The sequence below is a fragment of the Rhinoderma darwinii genome, chromosome 12 (genome assembly GCF_050947455.1).
Source record: "Rhinoderma darwinii isolate aRhiDar2 chromosome 12, aRhiDar2.hap1, whole genome shotgun sequence".
In the NCBI taxonomy this organism is placed as follows: Eukaryota; Metazoa; Chordata; class Amphibia; order Anura; family Rhinodermatidae; genus Rhinoderma; species Rhinoderma darwinii.
In genome coordinates this window covers 86,411,858-86,428,784 of record NC_134698.1, presented here as the reverse complement: position 1 = coordinate 86,428,784, position 16,927 = coordinate 86,411,858, and positions in this window count along the sequence as shown.

Here is a 16,927-nt window from a genome sequence, read left to right as displayed (position 1 = left end):
TTAATATTTTTAGACCCAGCCCTATAGGTAACCAAAAAGTTGAATCTGGTAAAAAATAACGCCCATCAAGCTTGTCTCCCCACAGTAGAAGCAGAGACCATTCTTCCTGCGGAACTCTCTACGTTGTTGGGGGGACACGGAGGCCCCGAGTTGCATAGGTACCTCCGAGTCTTCCGTGGAAGAACGAAGCAACGGAACCTCGGGAGGCATCATGGGGGAGTCAGAGGAGAAAACACCAAGACGTTCAAATCGTCGTTCCCTGAGACGTCGGTCAAGTCGTACCGCTAAAGCCACACCTGGTCTAGGGAGTCAGAAGAGGGGTAGCTAACTAGCAGGTCTTTCAGGGCGTTCGACAGGCCCAACCTAAACTGGCACCTTAAGGCAGGGTCATTCCACCGAGAAGCTACGCACCACTTCCTAAAGTCAGAGCAATACTCCTCAACAGGTCTCTTACCCTGACGTAAGGTCACCAGCTGACTCTCGGCAAAGGCAGTCTTGTCAGTCTCGTCATAAATGAGTCCGAGAGCAGAAAAGAAAAGATCAACGGAGGAAAGTTCAGGGGCGTCAGGAGCCAATGAGAAGGCCCATTCTTGGGGCCCCTCCAGGAGCCGGGACATAATTATACCCACCCACTGGCTCTCAGAACCTGAGGAGTGGGGCTTTAAGCGAAAATAGAGCCTACAACTCTCCCGAAAGGAGAGAAAAGTCTTCCGGTCCCCTGAGAACCGGTCAGGCAACTTGAGGTGGGGTTCAAGAGGTGAGGTGAGGGGCACTACCATGGTAGCATCAGGCTGGTTGACCCTCTGAGCCAGGGCCTGGACCTGTAGGGAGAGACCCTGCATTTGCTGAGCCAGGGTCTCAAGGGGGTCCATAGTAGTGTCAGGGACCAGGGTAGACTAGGTATATGGGCTTGTGAATATGTAATGATGGGGGTAGGGAAACAGACAAGTGAGCCCTAATCTACCCGCCACTCAGTCCCTGCCTACTTGCAACGACCCGCCCTAGGCGACGGGGTACAACTGGGCGACGGTCCCTACACTCAATAAGTGCACGACAGACAAACAGACAAGGGAACACAGAACCTAAGGGAAACGGGGCAGTTGCCCACGGCAACACCGTGAGCAACAAGAGTAGTAAACGAGCCGAGTCAAACCAGGAGAGTACGAGGTGCCAAACGCAGAGCAGGAGAGTAGTGAACAAGCCGAGTCAAACCAGGAGAGCACGAGGTACCAGAGCAGGAGAGTAGTCAGCAAGCCAGGGTCAATACGAAGCAGGGACAAATAGTACAAGAAGCTGCAGCAGGGCCAGGAAACCAACAGAGAAGATTCACAAGCAAGGAGGAACAGGAAAGGCAGGTATAAATAGACAGAGGGCGGGAGCTAGCTCCGTCTGGCGATAGGCTCTCCCACTCCTAAGCCTGCCATCCTGAGTGGTGGAAGATGGAGTCAGTCTCACAGACCTAGAAGCAGGTGCAGACTGATTACCTATGGGCGTTGATAAAGAAGCTGTGCCTGGCAGATCCTTTACAATTCATATCCATCTTTTCTTTACACTTTTCCTTCCCTTACCAGTTGCAAAAACATAGAATATTTCTGCCCCTGTGAGCTGTAGGACAAACAGAAGTTTATTAAATTTAATGAAGACTATTTAAGTGCCCCCCTCGTACACTATAAAGGCCCATAGAGCCCCTCCACTACTGCGTTCTTCTGTTGGACTGAGGACAGATGGGATGGATGATGCCCACCCACAATGTTTTCTGCTGCAATTAAACTCTGCAGCTTTGTTTTTCTGGTGCTCTGATCTGTGTCATTAACAGTTCTTTCTTCCTAATGTATTACTTTGGAGGGGCAGGATGCCACCGTACCTCAAAGCTTCTGCCCTCTGGTATGTGGCACGTTCGGCGCTCTCCCACCCCTTCGTTGAGCGCATCTCCTTCACTGGAGCCATTGCCTTTCTCTCTGTTGCGGTGTATTCCACGTTTGACACTTTCCCCGTTCCTCTGGATCGGTAGGCGTGTCTCCCGCAACCTGGGATGCCTCACTGATCTTGAGCCTATGGGCAGAAGTGACATCAGGTTTGTGAAGGACGGTCTGTTTGCTTATATTCTCTGTATTAAATGACTGTATTATGAATTATCAAGCAGGAGGCCGAATTACGAAGATCTGTATTCTCCATTATTTTAATGACCTTTCCACTACATAGTTCTACTCAAGTCTCAAAGAAATGTGTTATCTCTGTGTTCATCGTGTGGCCTTCATGCATCCATGGCTAGCGGGTTGGCTGAACGCCCAGACATAAAGTGCAATTATTTGTTGTTATCGCAACAAACTCCCTCATGGGAAAGAACAGTTAACACCCCCCCCCATTCTACGCTTGTCTCCAGGGGTTACCTGATGTCAGCATTTTAATGAAGAATTATAATTATGTATTTGAAATATTCTTATGGTCTGCTATTGGCTGAGCAGAATAATTGTCACATTGCCTCTGATTGGTTCACCTCAAGCCTACACCCCTTTTGAATGATATTATTGTAATTAAGTTTGGCAATAAACCCCCAGAGGAGTATTTTGAGCTCCCAGCAGCGTCTGTGTTTTATTTCTCCTCTCTGATATATATCGGTATGAAATTGTAATGACAGGGGGGTAGGGAAACAGACAGTGAGCCCTAATCTACTCACCACTCAGTCCCTGCCTACTTGCAACGACCCGCCCTAGGCGACGGGGTACAACTGGGCGACGGTCCTTACGCTCAGTATGTGCACGACAAACGGACAAGGGGACACAAGCAAAGGGAAATGGGGCAGTTCCCACGGCAACACCGTGAGCAACAAGAGAGGTGAACGAGCCGAGTCAAACCAGGAATGTACGAGGTACCAAACGCAGAGCAGGAGAGTAGTCAGGAAGCCGGGGTCAGTATGAAGTAAGGTCAAATAGCTAGGAGCTGCAGCAAGGCCAGGAAACCACACGAGAAGAATCACAAGCAAAGGAGGAACAGGAAAGGCAGGTATAAATAGACAGAGGGCGGAACTAGCTCCGTCTGGCCAGGCTGCGATAGGCTCTCCCACTCCTAAGCCTGCCATCCTGAGTGGTGGAAGATGGAGTCAGTCTCAGAGACATAGAACCAGGTGCAGACTGATTACCCATGGGCGTATACACAGAAGTGCCTGGCAGATCCTTTACAGAAATGTCCTCATTAGGATGCTGGATAAAGTTCCTGGTGTGAGTGTCTGTTGGACTCGTCTAAATTTCAGTCGAATATATTTTGAGCCATTGACTTCCACAACAGGTACTTCTGCCCTTTCTAAAAAACAACACTTTAAAATGTAATTGAAGGTATAGCCAGCGTTGCTCTTAGTAATTAGGCGATTCTTGCCGCTTTGTATTTTTAAATAAAGTTATAGAACTTTTTATGGTGGTACCATGATGCTGTTCAGGGGGAGTGAAGCTTACCTAAGCGTGATTACTGAAGATATTTAAAGCTGCAGAGTACCTTGCCTTTGCCACTTATGTATATAGCCATTGGGTGATATTGGTTATTTCTGAGCATTGCATAAGGATTGCTGCTTTGTATATTGCATTTTGTGGTGGTCAACGGCCATTCCTAGCTGAAGGGTATTTTTTTGTGCTCCTCTTAGAATTCCTTGCATCGCAGAATCTAATATTTATTAAAAAATGATCCCAGATGTCTTTTGTAGGTGCCAGTGTGTCGTGTCCATGGTCGCGGGCCGTCAAGCTCACTCACCTCCTGACGCCCGCAGCCATGGATCTGCAAGCGCTGGCCCCAGTCTCCTCCTCAGGAGACGCCAGCGCTCACTTCCGCTCACCTCGGCCGGGTCCTGTAGGGTGCGCGCGCACGCTCGTGCCCACTCTTAAAGGGGCAGTGCGCGCACTGGACTTTCATGATTAATTAGCCCATAGCACGCTGGACTATAAGAAGGGCTCAGCCCCTTCCTCCCATGTCTGAACGTTGTTGTCGTACCCTAAGTTTGTCTATGCAAATGATGTCCTAGTGTTTCCCAGTTCCCAGTGTTCCCTGCTCCTGTATCCTGTGCTATCCTGGTCTAGTGCCATGTTGAGGTGAAGTCGTGCTGTGCTGTATACCACGCCTGTCCTGCTTCACCACGCCTGACGTCTACCTGCTGCCTAGTCCCAGCCGAGCCAGCCTTGCTACTGTCCGATCTGCCACAGGTACCCTATACAAACTATAGACTGTAACCTGCGCCCTGTTGGCCAGCTGCCTTACCGTCAAGGCGGTACGGCCCAGTGGGTCCACAAACCCAATGTGACACAGTGACAGGTATTCTGGAGGGAGAAAGTCCTCCTTGAAGAGCAGGTATTTAAGTTGTAGGGATTGCAATATTCCACTTTCAGACAGCTACAATTAATCGTTACCAGGCTTGCCGCCCCAAGAATGCTGCAGCAGATCGGGCATTACAGGATGTGTTTATCTGGGTGAAGGACTATGTCCGATGTTCCAGGAGGGATGATAAAAAAGTTCATTACTTTAATATCAAAAAAGGATCGCGCTCTCAAAAGCGTGCAAGTTACGTACTCTGCTCTGAGGAAGAATTTCTAGTTCTAGACGAGACATATACATCTATGTATGAAAAGGATGATGAGGAGACTAGAGAAGCTTCCTTTCCAGTGGAAAAAGTCCAAAAATGAATGATTCATCCAGTCAAGGGACAATGATATTGATCCAAGGAAAGCCCCAGATTCTACCTCTAGGGAGTTTAGGGCCTTCCAAGTGGATACACCCTGAAAAAAGCCAATAATGGCCGAATGGAAATATCTGGATAATGGGATTCTCTGTAAGATATTTAGGAATCTCGATCCGATAACGGGAGAACAGATTATTGAGTGGGGACCTCCGCCTTAAATAGCCATGGCCATTGCAAAACTGTCTGGACGCTTAATGGTCCCTTTGATGGATGTGTCAAATCTACAAGACCCAAAGGACCGACGCAGGTGCCTAAAGAGGATCTGTCACAAGTTTAGTAATGCCTAATCTCCTAGCTAATCTAAAATGCGCAGTCACACTGATAATGCAAGTGAAAATTGTGTCCCAAAAAGTTTATTATTTTAAAAGTTATGAGCTATTTTTCTAAATATGCAGATGAGGCTCTACTAGACAGGTGGGCATCAACAGCAGCGATTCTCCAGAGGTGGCGCCACATCACAGCCTCTGTCCTATCAGCATGAAGCTGCTTCACACAGTGTGAGAGACTGAGGCTGGAGGGAACAGGGATCCCTTCAAATAGCCATATCTCCGGCTGACGACTGTCATGGCTGTGGGATATGTGGACCCACTAGGCCGCTCCGCTGTTGCGGAGTAGCAGCTGGCCAAGCAAAAGTCAATAACAGCCTCTAAGACAAGAGTACCTGAATAGTAGACGTAGCAGACACGTGGCGTAGCAAACACTTGGCACAGATGACACGTAGCGTGGCAGATGACACGGCACAGATAATACGTTGCGTGGCAGATGCACTTAGCACAGATAATATGTAGCACAGAGGATGCACTTGACTCCAACTCTAGACTTAACTCAGGAACAAAGACAGTTACTGGATACGGGATACAGGATACGGGAACACTGGGAACAGGATACAACTAAGGGACCATTTTCTATATAAACATGGGTAGACAACAACACTCAAGCAAGGGGTGAAAGGGCAGAGCCCTTTTTATAGTCCAGGATGATCTGGGGATTGGTTAGGGAACTATTTACAGGTGTGTGCTGGCCCTTTAACGCTGGGGATGAGCGCGCACCCCAGGAGAGGCTGCACAGCAGTACGGCTGTGTGTGTGCTGGCGTCTCGTGAGGGAGATGCTGGCAAGAGCTGGCAGATGTCTGCAGTCGCGGCCGATAGGAGGTGAGAGAAGGCGGCGGTCCACGACCGTTACAGTACCCTCCCTTGCACCCCCTTTTCTTGGATCCAGAGAGAGAGGAATTTTTAATGAGGGTAGGCGCATTAAGGTTCTCTTCTGGCTCCCAAGACCTCTCCTCAGAAAAAAAAACCTTTCCAGTCCACCAGATAGAAAGTCTTTCGTCCTACTCTCTTGTAGTCCAGAATCTCCTTCACCTCGAAGACGTCAGAAGAACCGCTGGGAGCAACTGCAGAACTAGGAGATTTAGTGTAGCGGTTCAGAACCACAGGCTTTAGGAAGGACACATGGAACGAGTTGGAAATCCTGAGAGTAGGAGGCAGCCAAAGCTTATAGGACACAGGATTTATTAGTTGCAAGACTTTGAAAGGGCCAAGGAATTTGGGAGCAAACGTGAGAAGGCATCTTGAGACTAATGTTTCTTGAGGATAGCAGACCTGGACTCTGGGAGAAAATTGAGGAGGAACTTTTCTTTTTCTATCGGCATGCGTCTTCATGCGATCAACTGCCTGAAGGATCGCTGACTTTGTTTGCTGCCAGATGTGAAGGAAAGTCCCAAATTAAGAATTAACTGCCGGTACTTGAGTCATGGCCTGCACAGGAAGAGGAACTCGTGGATGCTGACTGTACACAATGTGGAAAGGAGAAGAGACAGGAGACTCACATGTATGGTTATTGTAAGAGAATTTTGCCCAAAGCAGAAGTTGTACCCAATTGTCATATTGGGCAGAAACAAAATGATGAAGGTAATTCTCTAATATTTGATTGGTCCTCTCCACTTGACCATTAGACTGTGGGTGATAGGCAGTAGAGAAGTCCTGCTTCCCATCTAGCAGATTGTACAGGGCTTTCCACAATTTGGACGTAAACTGTACACACCGGTCCGAGACAATATTGAAAGGTAGTCCGTGCAGACAAAAGATGCGCAGAATGAACAGATTTGCCAGATGAGGAGCAGAAGAAAGGCCAGTCAAAGAAACGAAATGTGCCATTTTAGAGAAACGGTCCACTACCCAGACAGTAGTACATCCAGCCAAAGGAGGAAGGGCTGTAATAAAGTCTATTGCGATATGTTGCCAAGGGGCATCAGGTACTGGCAGGGGTAAGAGCAGACCAGCGGGTTTGGAATGGGTAGACTTATTTAAGGCACAGTTCATACAGGAGGACACATAGTCCACAACATCTCTAGGCAGCCCGGGCCACCAGTAGTGATGAGATATAGTAGATATAGTGACGAGTAGTGCCCAGCCAGTTTGGAATTGTGTCCCAGAGGAGAATCCTCTTTCTGTCTGCAGGAAAAACAAAAGTCTTTCCGGGGGGGAGTGTCTCTAATTTGCAGAGGGCTAGCGGCAATAATCCTGGAAGAATCTGTGATATATTACATAATTACATACATACATAGTTAGTACGGCTGTAAAAAGCCATATGTCCATCAAGTTCAACCAAGGGACGGGAAAAGGGAAGGGAAACATTTCTACACACAGGAGCTGATATTTTTTTGTTCTAGGAAATGATCTTTGCCTTTTTTGCAGCATCTCCTGTCCCTGCTGTGACGGCTCCTGCGTTGACTATTCCATAGATTCACCGCTCTTACAGTAAAGAACCAGCTCCAGTGGTGACTATTCAATAGATTCACCGCTCTTACAGTAAAGAACCAGCTCCTGCGGTGACTATTCCATAGATTCACAATTCTCACAGTAAGGCCTTATTCACATGAAAATCATGCGTGTCGCACGGACCTATGTAACTCAATGGGGCCGTTCAGACAGTCCGTGATTTTCACGCAGCATGTGTCCGCAGCGTAAAACTCACGACATGTCCTATACTTGAGCGTTTTTCACGCACCCATTGAAGTCAATGGGTGCGTGAAAACCGTGCACGGACGCACTTCCGTGTGCCGCGCGTGATTCGCGCTACAGTTGTTAAATAAATGAAAACAAAAAAAAAGCACCACATTCATTGCAGTTTCTGAGCATCAAAACCGCGTGTTATAAGGACGGCATATGCGTGAAAATCACGCAGCCACGCACCAAACACTTATGACACACAGAACTGCAACGCGCAAAAAACGCAGCGTTCATTTGAATTTCGCCTAAAGAAGACTTTTCGCCTCTGCAGGTTGAACCTTTTTTCTCCAGACGGAGGGAGTGCCTCTTTGTTTTTTGAGGGGGTTTTACATGGAACAGGATTTCACCATATTTTTTGCATGTGCCATTAATATATTTATATAAATTAATCATGTCCCCCCTTAGTCGTCTTTTTTCAAGGCTAAATAGGTTTAATTCTTTTAATCTTTCCTCATAACTTAGATTCTCCGCGCCCCTTATTAGCTTCGTTGCTCTTCTTTGTATTTTTCATCCTTTCTATATGCAATGTTAAATACTTTTGTGTGAAAAAAGTAAAAAGTATAGAAGGTATGATACCTTTATTGACTAACCATAGGGGTATGTTCACACAAGGTCATTACGTGCGTACTTGACGGACGTATTTCGGCCGCAAGTACCGGACCGAACACAGTGCAGGGAGCTGGGCTCCTAGCATCATAGTTATGTACGACGCTATGAGTCCCTGCCTCGGTGCCGGACAACTGTCTCGTACTGAAAACATGATTACAGTACGGGACAGTTGTACTGTATCACTTTTCACATCCAGACATACATCACCGCCTTCATATCACTTCTCACATACAGACATACACCACCTTCCTATCACTTCTCACATACAGACATACACCACCACCTTCATATCACTTCTCACATACACCACCACCTTCATAAAACTTCTCACATGTAGACATACATCACCTTCATATCACTTCTCACATCCAGACATACATCACCGCCTTCATATCACTTCTCACATACAGACATACGCCACCACCTTCATATCACTTCTCACATACATACATCACCTTCATATCACTTCTCACATACAGACATACATCACCGCCTTCATATCACTTCTCACATACAGACATACACCACCTTCATATCACTTCTCACATACAGACATACGCCACCCCCTTCATATCACTTCTCACATACATACATACATCCATCACCTTCATATCACTTCTCACATACAGACATACACCACCACCTTCATATCACTTCTCACATATAGACATACACCACCACCTTCATATCACTTCCCACTGTAATGTCGGGGTAGGGAGACAGACAGGTGAGCCCTAATCTACCCGCCACTCAGTCCCTGCTTACTTGCACGGCCTGTCCTAGGCGACGGGAGATGGTGCAGTTGCCTACGGCAACACCGTGAGCAACAAGAGTAGTGAACGAGCCGAGTCAAACCAGGAGTGTATGAGGTACCAAAGGCAGAGCAGGAGCGTAGTCAGTAAAGCCAGGGTCAAAAAGAAGCAGAGGTCAATAGTAATAGCAGGAACAGCAGAGCCAGGAAACGAGAGAGAATCACAGGCAAAGGACAAGCAGCAAATTAAGGTATAAATAGACCGAGGGCGGGAGCTAGAACCGTCTGGCCAGGCTGTGATAGGTTCTCCCACTCCTGAGCCTACCAGCCTGAGTGGTAGCAGATCGAGTCACTCTATCAGACCTAGGAGCAGATGCGGACTGATTAACCACGGGCATCGACACAGAAGCTGTATCTGGCAGATCCTTTACAGTACCCCCCCTTTTATGAGGGGCCACTGGACCCTTCCTAGGTGGTCCTGGCTTATTGGGGAACCGAAGATGGAACCTCCTGAGCAATACCCCAGCGTGAACATCCCGGGCGGGTACCCAAGTCCTCTCCTCAGGCCCATATCCTCTCCAATGGACAAGGTACTGGAGGGAGCCTTGGACCATCCTGCTGTCCACAATCTTGGCCACCTCGAATTCTACCCCTTCAGGGGTGAGAACAGGGACCGAAGGTTTCCTCGAGGTAGCCAACGATGGGGAGCAGCATTTCAGGAGGGAGGCATGAAACACGTCGTGTATTCGAAAAGACAGGGGTAACTCCAGTCGGAAGGAGACAGGATTGAGGACTTCGATGACCTTATACGGCCCTATAAACCGGGGAGCAAATTATTTGGACGGGACTTTAAGGCGCAAATTTTTAGAAGACAGCCACACCAGATCCCCGACCACAAACAAGGGGTTAGCAGAACGTCTTCTATCTGCCTGAGTCTTTTGTATGCTCTGGGACGCCTCTAGCTTCTTCTGAACCTGGGCCCAGACTGTGCACAGTTCCCGATGAACGACATCTACTTCGGGATTGTTGGAACCACCAGGTGAAACGGAGGAGAACCGTGGATTAAACACAAAATTACAGAAAAAGGGGGAGACCCCCGACGAGATACAAACCCGGAAATTAAGGGAAAATTCAGCGAGGGAAATGAAGGAGACCCAATCATATTGACAGTCAGAGATAAAACACCTTAAATATTGTTCTAGAGACTGATTAGTCCTCTCAGTTTGGCCATTAGTTTCAGGATGGAAGGCCGAGGAGAAGGACAGATCAATCTCCAACTTCTTACAGAAGGCTCTCCAAAACAATGAAACAAATTGTACCCCTCTGTCGGAAACAATATTGACAGGAATCCCATGGAGACGCAGGATGTGTTTGACAAACAAGGTAGCTAACGTCTTAGCATTGGGAAGTTTCTTGAGGGGCACAAAGTGGCACATCTTACTGAAGCGGTCTACTACAACCCACACCACCAACTTGCCTTGAGATGGAGGCAGATCGGTGATAAAATCCATGGAGATATGGGTCCAAGGTCTCTGGGGAATGGGCAAAGAACATAGTAGGCCTGCTGGTCGGGACCTGGGAGTCTTGGACCTAGCACAAATTTCACAAGCGGCGACGTAGGCCTTAACGTCTTTAGGCAACCCAGGCCACCAATAGTTTCTGGCAATGAGGTGCTTGGTACCCAGGATGCCTGGATGGCCAGATAGTGCAGAGTCATGATTCTCCCTGAGTACCCTTAGCCGGAATTGCAGGGGAACAAACAGCTTGTTTTCAGGAAGGTTCCCGGGAGCTGAACCATGATCAGTCGCAATTTCGGAGACTAAGTCAGAATCAACAGAGGAAATGATTATACCTGGGGGCAAAACACAAGCAGGATCTTCCTCCGAAGGAGGGCTGGCCATGAAGCTACGCGACAGTGCATCAGCTTTAATATTTTTAGACCCAGCCCTATAGGTGACCAAAAAGTTGAATATAGTAAAAAATAACGCCCATCGAGCTTGTCTCGGGTTTAGCCTCCGGGCAGATTCTAGGAAAACCAGATTCTTGTGGTCGGTAAGGACCGTTACCTGGTGCCTAGGCCCCTCCAGGAAGTGGCGCCACTGTTCAAATGCCCATTTAATGGCTAAGAGTTCGCGGTTGCCAATGTCATAGTTACTCTCAGTGGGTGAGAACTTCCTTGAGAAGTAGGCACAGGGACGGAGATGGGTGAGGGACCTGGTACCCTGGGACAAGACAGCACCCACTCCCACCTCGGAGGCGTCAACCTCCACGATGAACGGCTCCATTTGGTTAGGCTGAATCAGCACTGGGGCCGAGATAAAGAACTTCTTAAGGACCTCAAAAGCCTGGACCACCTCGGGAGGCCAGTGGAGGAGATCAGCACCTTTGCGAGTGAGATCCGTAAGAGGCTTGGCGATGACCGAGAAGTTAGCAATAAATCTCCTGTAATAATTAGCAAACCCCAGAAAGCACTGTAACGCCTTCAGGGAGGCAGGTTGGACCCATTCAGCCACAGCGTGAACCTTGGCAGGGTCCATGCGGAATTCATGAGGAGTGAGGATTTGACCCAAAAATGGTATCTCTTGCACCCCAAACACACATTTTTTGGATTTAGCAAACAGTTTGTTTTCCCGAAGGACCTGGAGCACCTTCCTGACATGCTCAATGTGGGAGGACCAGTGCTTGGAAAACACCAGTATGTCATCAAGGTACACTACAAGAAATACCCCCAGGTAGTCTCTTAAAATCTAATTTATGAAATTCTGGGAGACCGCGGGAGCATTACACAACCCAAAGGGCATGACGAGGTATTCAAAATGACCTTCGGGTGTGTTAATCGCAGTCTTCCACTCATCCCCCTCTTTGATGCGGATAAGGTAATAAGCCCCCCGTAGATCAAACTTAGAGAACCATTCGGCCCCCTGAACCTGATTGAAGAGATTGAAGATTGAGATTGAAGGGGATACTGGTTCCTTACAGTGACCTTATTCAAGTTTCGGTAATCGATGCACGGCCTAAGGCCACCATCCTTCTTCCCTACGAAGAAGCCAGCACCTACCGGAGAAGTAGAGGGGCAAATGTAACCCTTGGCCAGGCATTCCTGGATATACTCTCTCATGGCTTCACGTTCGGGACAATAGAGATTAAATATCCTACCCTTAGGGAGCTTAGCTCCTGGTACCAAATCGATTACGCAATCATACTCTCTATGAGGAGGTAACACTTCGGAGGCCTTTTTAGAAAAAACATCAGCGAAGTCTTGAATAAACTCCGGTAGAGTGTTCACCTCCTCAGGGGGAGAAATAAAATTAACAGAAAAACATGACGTCATGCATTCATTACCCCACTTGGTAAGATCCTCAGTATTCCAGTTAAACGTGGGATTATGCATCTGCAACCAGGGTAGGCCTAAAACCAAATCGGACGATAATCCCTGCATCACCAGTACAGAGCACTGCTCCAAATGCATGGAGCCAACAAGGAGTTCAAAAACAGGGCTATGCTGCGTAAAATAACCATTAGCAAGAGGAGTGGAGTCGATACCCACTACCGGGACAGGTTTAGGCAATTCAATCAATGGCATAGCTAGAGACATAGCAAATTCCACAGACATAATATTAGCAGAAGACCCTGAATCCACGAAGGCATTGCCAGTAGCAGACCTACCACCAAAAGAGACCTGAAAGGGAAGCAAGATTTTATTAGGTTTCATATTCACGGGAAATACCTGTGCGCCCAAGCGACATCCCCGATGGTCACTTAGGCGCGGAAGTTTTCCGGCTGCTTATTCTTACGCCTAGGACAGTTGTTCACTTGATGCTTGTCATCCCCACAGTAGAAGCAGAGACCATTCTTCCTGCGGAACTCTCTACGTTGTTGGGGAGACACGGAGGCCCCGAGTTGCATAGGTTCATCCGAGTTTTCCGTGGAAGAACGAAGCAACGGCACCTCAGGAGCCATCATGGGGGAGCCAGAGGAGAAGGCACAAAAACGTTCAAGTCGTCGTTCCCTGAGACGTCGGTCAAGACGTACCGCTAAAGCCATTACCTGATCTAGAGAGTCAGAAGAGGGATAGCTAACTAACAGTTCCTTCAGGGCGTTCGACAGACCCAATCTAAACTGGCACCTCAAGGCAGGGTCATTCCACCGAGAAGCTACACACCACTTCCTAAAGTTTGAACAGTACTCCTCAACGGGTCTCTTACCCTGACGTAAGGTCACCAGCTGACTCTCGGCGAAGGCAATCTTGTCAGTCTCGTCATATATGAGCCCGAGAGCAGAAAAAAAAAGGTCAACAGAGGAAAGCTCAGGGGCATCGGGAGCCAAGGAGAAGGCCCATTCTTGGGGCCCGTCCTGGAGCCGGGACATAATTATACCCACTCGCTGGCTCTCAGAACCTGAGGAGTGGGGCTTTAGACGGAAATAGAGCCTACAACTTTCCCGAAAGGAGAAAAAGGTCTTCCGGTCCCCTGAGAACCGGACAGGCAACTTGAGGTGGGGTTCAAGAGGTGAGGTGGGGGGCACTACCAGGGTAGCATCATGCAGGTTGCCCCTCTGAGTCAGGGCTTGGACCTGTAGGGAGAGGCCCTGCATTTGCTGAGCCAGGGTCTCAAGGGTGTCCATAGTTGTGTCAGGGACCAGGGTAGAAAAGGTATATGGGCCTGTGATTATGTAATGACGGGGTAGGGAGACAGACAGGTGAGCCCTAATCTACCCGCCACTCAGTCCCTGCCTACTTGAAACGGCCCGACCTAGGCGACGGCGTACAACTGGGCGACGGTCCCTACTCTCACTATGTGCACGACAGACAGACAGACAAGGGTACAAAGAAGCAAAGGGAAAAGGGGCAAATGCCCACGGCAACCCGTGAGCTACAAGAGTAGTGAACGAGCCGAGTCAAACCAGGAGTGTACGAGGTACCAAGCGCAGAGCAAGAGAGTAGTCAGTAAAGCCAGGGTCAATATGAAGCAGAGGACAAATAGTACAAGCAGCAGCAGCAGAGCCAGGAAACAAGCAGAATCACAGGCAAAGGAGAAGCAGGAAATGAAGGTATAAATAGACAGAGGGCGGGAGCTAGCTCCGTCTGGCCAGGCTGTGATAGGCTCTCCCACTCCTCAGCCTCCCGGCCTGAGTGGTAGACGGAGGAGTCACTCTATCAGACTTAGGAGCAGGTGTAAACTGACTAACCACGGGCGTCGACACAGAAGCTGTGTCTGGCAGATCCTTTACACATCCTATATTATTTCTGCTAATCCTCTGCAAGTTAGAGACATCCCTCCGGGGAGAACTTTTGTGCGGTTGGCAGACAGGAGGAGAATCCTTCGCTGGGGGCACAGCTCCAAACTGGCTGGGCACATGGGTGCTCGTAAGACCCGAGATATGATTGCCCATTATTTCTGGTGACCCACGCTGCCCAAAGATATTGTGGACTTTGTCTCGTCCTGCACTGTGTGTGCTTCCAACAAAGTTGCTCACTCCAAGCCTGCCGGTCTGCTCCAACCTCTGCCTGTGCCCAATGCTCCCTGGCAGCATATAGCAATGAACTTTGTCACTGACCTTCCTTCCTCTGCTGGATGCAATACGGTCTGGGTGGTGGTTGACCGGTTCTCCAAGATGGCTCATTTTATCCCACTGACCGGCCTACCTTCTGCACCTTGGCTGGCGAATCTCTTCATCCAGCACATCTTCCGTTTGCATGGTTTTTTTCTTCATATCATGTCTGATCTGGGGGGTTCAGTTCACCTCGAAATTCTGGAGAGCCCTCTGTAAACTCCCAGACGTGAAGTTGAACTTTTCTTCAGCCTATCATCACCAGTCTAATGGCCTAGAGGATTAACCAAATCATGGAGAATTATATTCGCCAGTTCATCTCCATGCAGCATGATGATTGGGTACAGCTTCTTCCATGGGCCGAGTTCTCGTACAACAACCACACATGTGAGTCCACCATCTCCACACCATTCTACATTGTCTACGGCTAACATCCACGAATTCCTGTTCCGGCTACATCCCTGGGACCTGCAGCTGACTCAGCATTTGGAGATTTTCTACAGGTCTGGCAGCAAACCCGGTCCTCTATTCTGCAGGCAGTCGATCGCATCAAGCGAAAAGCAGATGCTAAGAGAAGAGAGCCACCTCTGTATCTTCCAGGTACTAAAGTCTGGTTATCCTCAAGGAATATCCGGCTGAGGGTGCCGTCATACAAGTTTGCTCCCTGGTTCCTCGGACCCTTTGAGATCCTACAGCAAATCAACGCTGTCTCTTAGCAGTTTCGGATGCCTCCTACCCTCAGGATCCCCAACTCCTTTCATGTGTCCCTCCTGAAACCTGTGGTCCTGAACCGCTACACAAAAACGCCTAGCCCCGCAGTTGCTCCCAGTGGTTCTTCCGATGTATTTGAGGTTAAGGAGATCCCGGACTTCAAAAAAGTAGGAGGAAGAACGTTTTATTTGGTGGATTGGAAGGGGTTTGGTCCAGAGGAGAGGTCCTGGGAGCCAGAAGAGAACCTCAATGCTCCTGCCCTCATTAAAAAGTTCCTCTCTTGCTCTGGTCTCAAGAAGAGGGGGCGTAAGAGGGGGGATACTGTAGCATCCACGGCCAAGGACCATCAGGATTACTCACCCCCGACGGCCGTAGCCAGGGATCTGTGAGCGCTGGCCCGCATCTCCTCCCCAGGAGACGCCAGCGCTCACTTCCACTCCGTTCTGCTGTGTCCCGTAGGGTGGGCGCGCACGCACGTGCCCAGCCTTAAAGGGCCAGCGCACGCACATGAAAATAATCAATTAAACAATGATCACTCTAACCTATAAAAATGGCTCTGCCCTTTCACTCATTGATCCCTTAGTGTTATCCTGTTCCCAGTGTTGCCATACCTGCTACCTGTATTCCGTGCTACCATTGTTCCTGTGCCTTAGAAAGTTGGAGTCGTGTTGTGCCATCGGTCACACCTGCTGTGTTACACCACGCCTGGTGTCTGCTGCCAAGGTCCTATCTGAGCCTAGCCGTTACTACTGTCTGAACTGATATAGGTACCCTTGTGATTGGACTACACCGCGTTTCAAATTATTATGCAAATTTTATTTTTCGCTGATTTTCTTAAATAGTCGATGCAAATGACAGTCAGTATAATCTTCAAGCCATCAACCATTGGAGTATAATGCGAATTTGATTGAATCAATCTTCTAATGATAACAGATATTTTTGTTTCACATTATTATGCACAACAGAGATCAAAACATGTTAAAGGTTGTAAAGAGACTAAAATGGTCATTTGTTGAATTTGCAGCATCAGGAGGTCATATTTACAGAAATCAAAAGCTCTTTCAATCAAAAAAAAACTTAACATGCCAAGTTACATGTTAACATAGGACCCTTCTCTGATATCACCTGCACAGGACAAGTTACATGTCACACAGGACCCTTCTCTGATATCACCTTCACAATTCTTGCATCTGCTTGAATATCTTTGCAAGATGTCAGAATCGCCTCCCAGAGCTTCTGTTTTGATGTGAACGGCCTCCCACCCTCATAGATATTTTACTTGAGGATGCTCCAAAGGTTCTCAATAGGGTTGAGGTCAGGGGAACATGGGGGCCACACCATGAGTTTCTCTCCTTTTATGCCCATAGCAGCCAATGACACAGAGGTATTCTTTGCAGCATGAGATGGTGCATTGTCATGCATGAAGATAATTTTGCTACGGAAGGCACGGTTCTTCTTTTTGTACCACGGAAGAAAGTGGTCAGTCATAAACTGTACGTACTCTGCAGGGGTCATTTTCACACCGTCAGGGACCCTAAAGGGGCTTAGCAGCTCACTCCCCATGATTCCAGCCC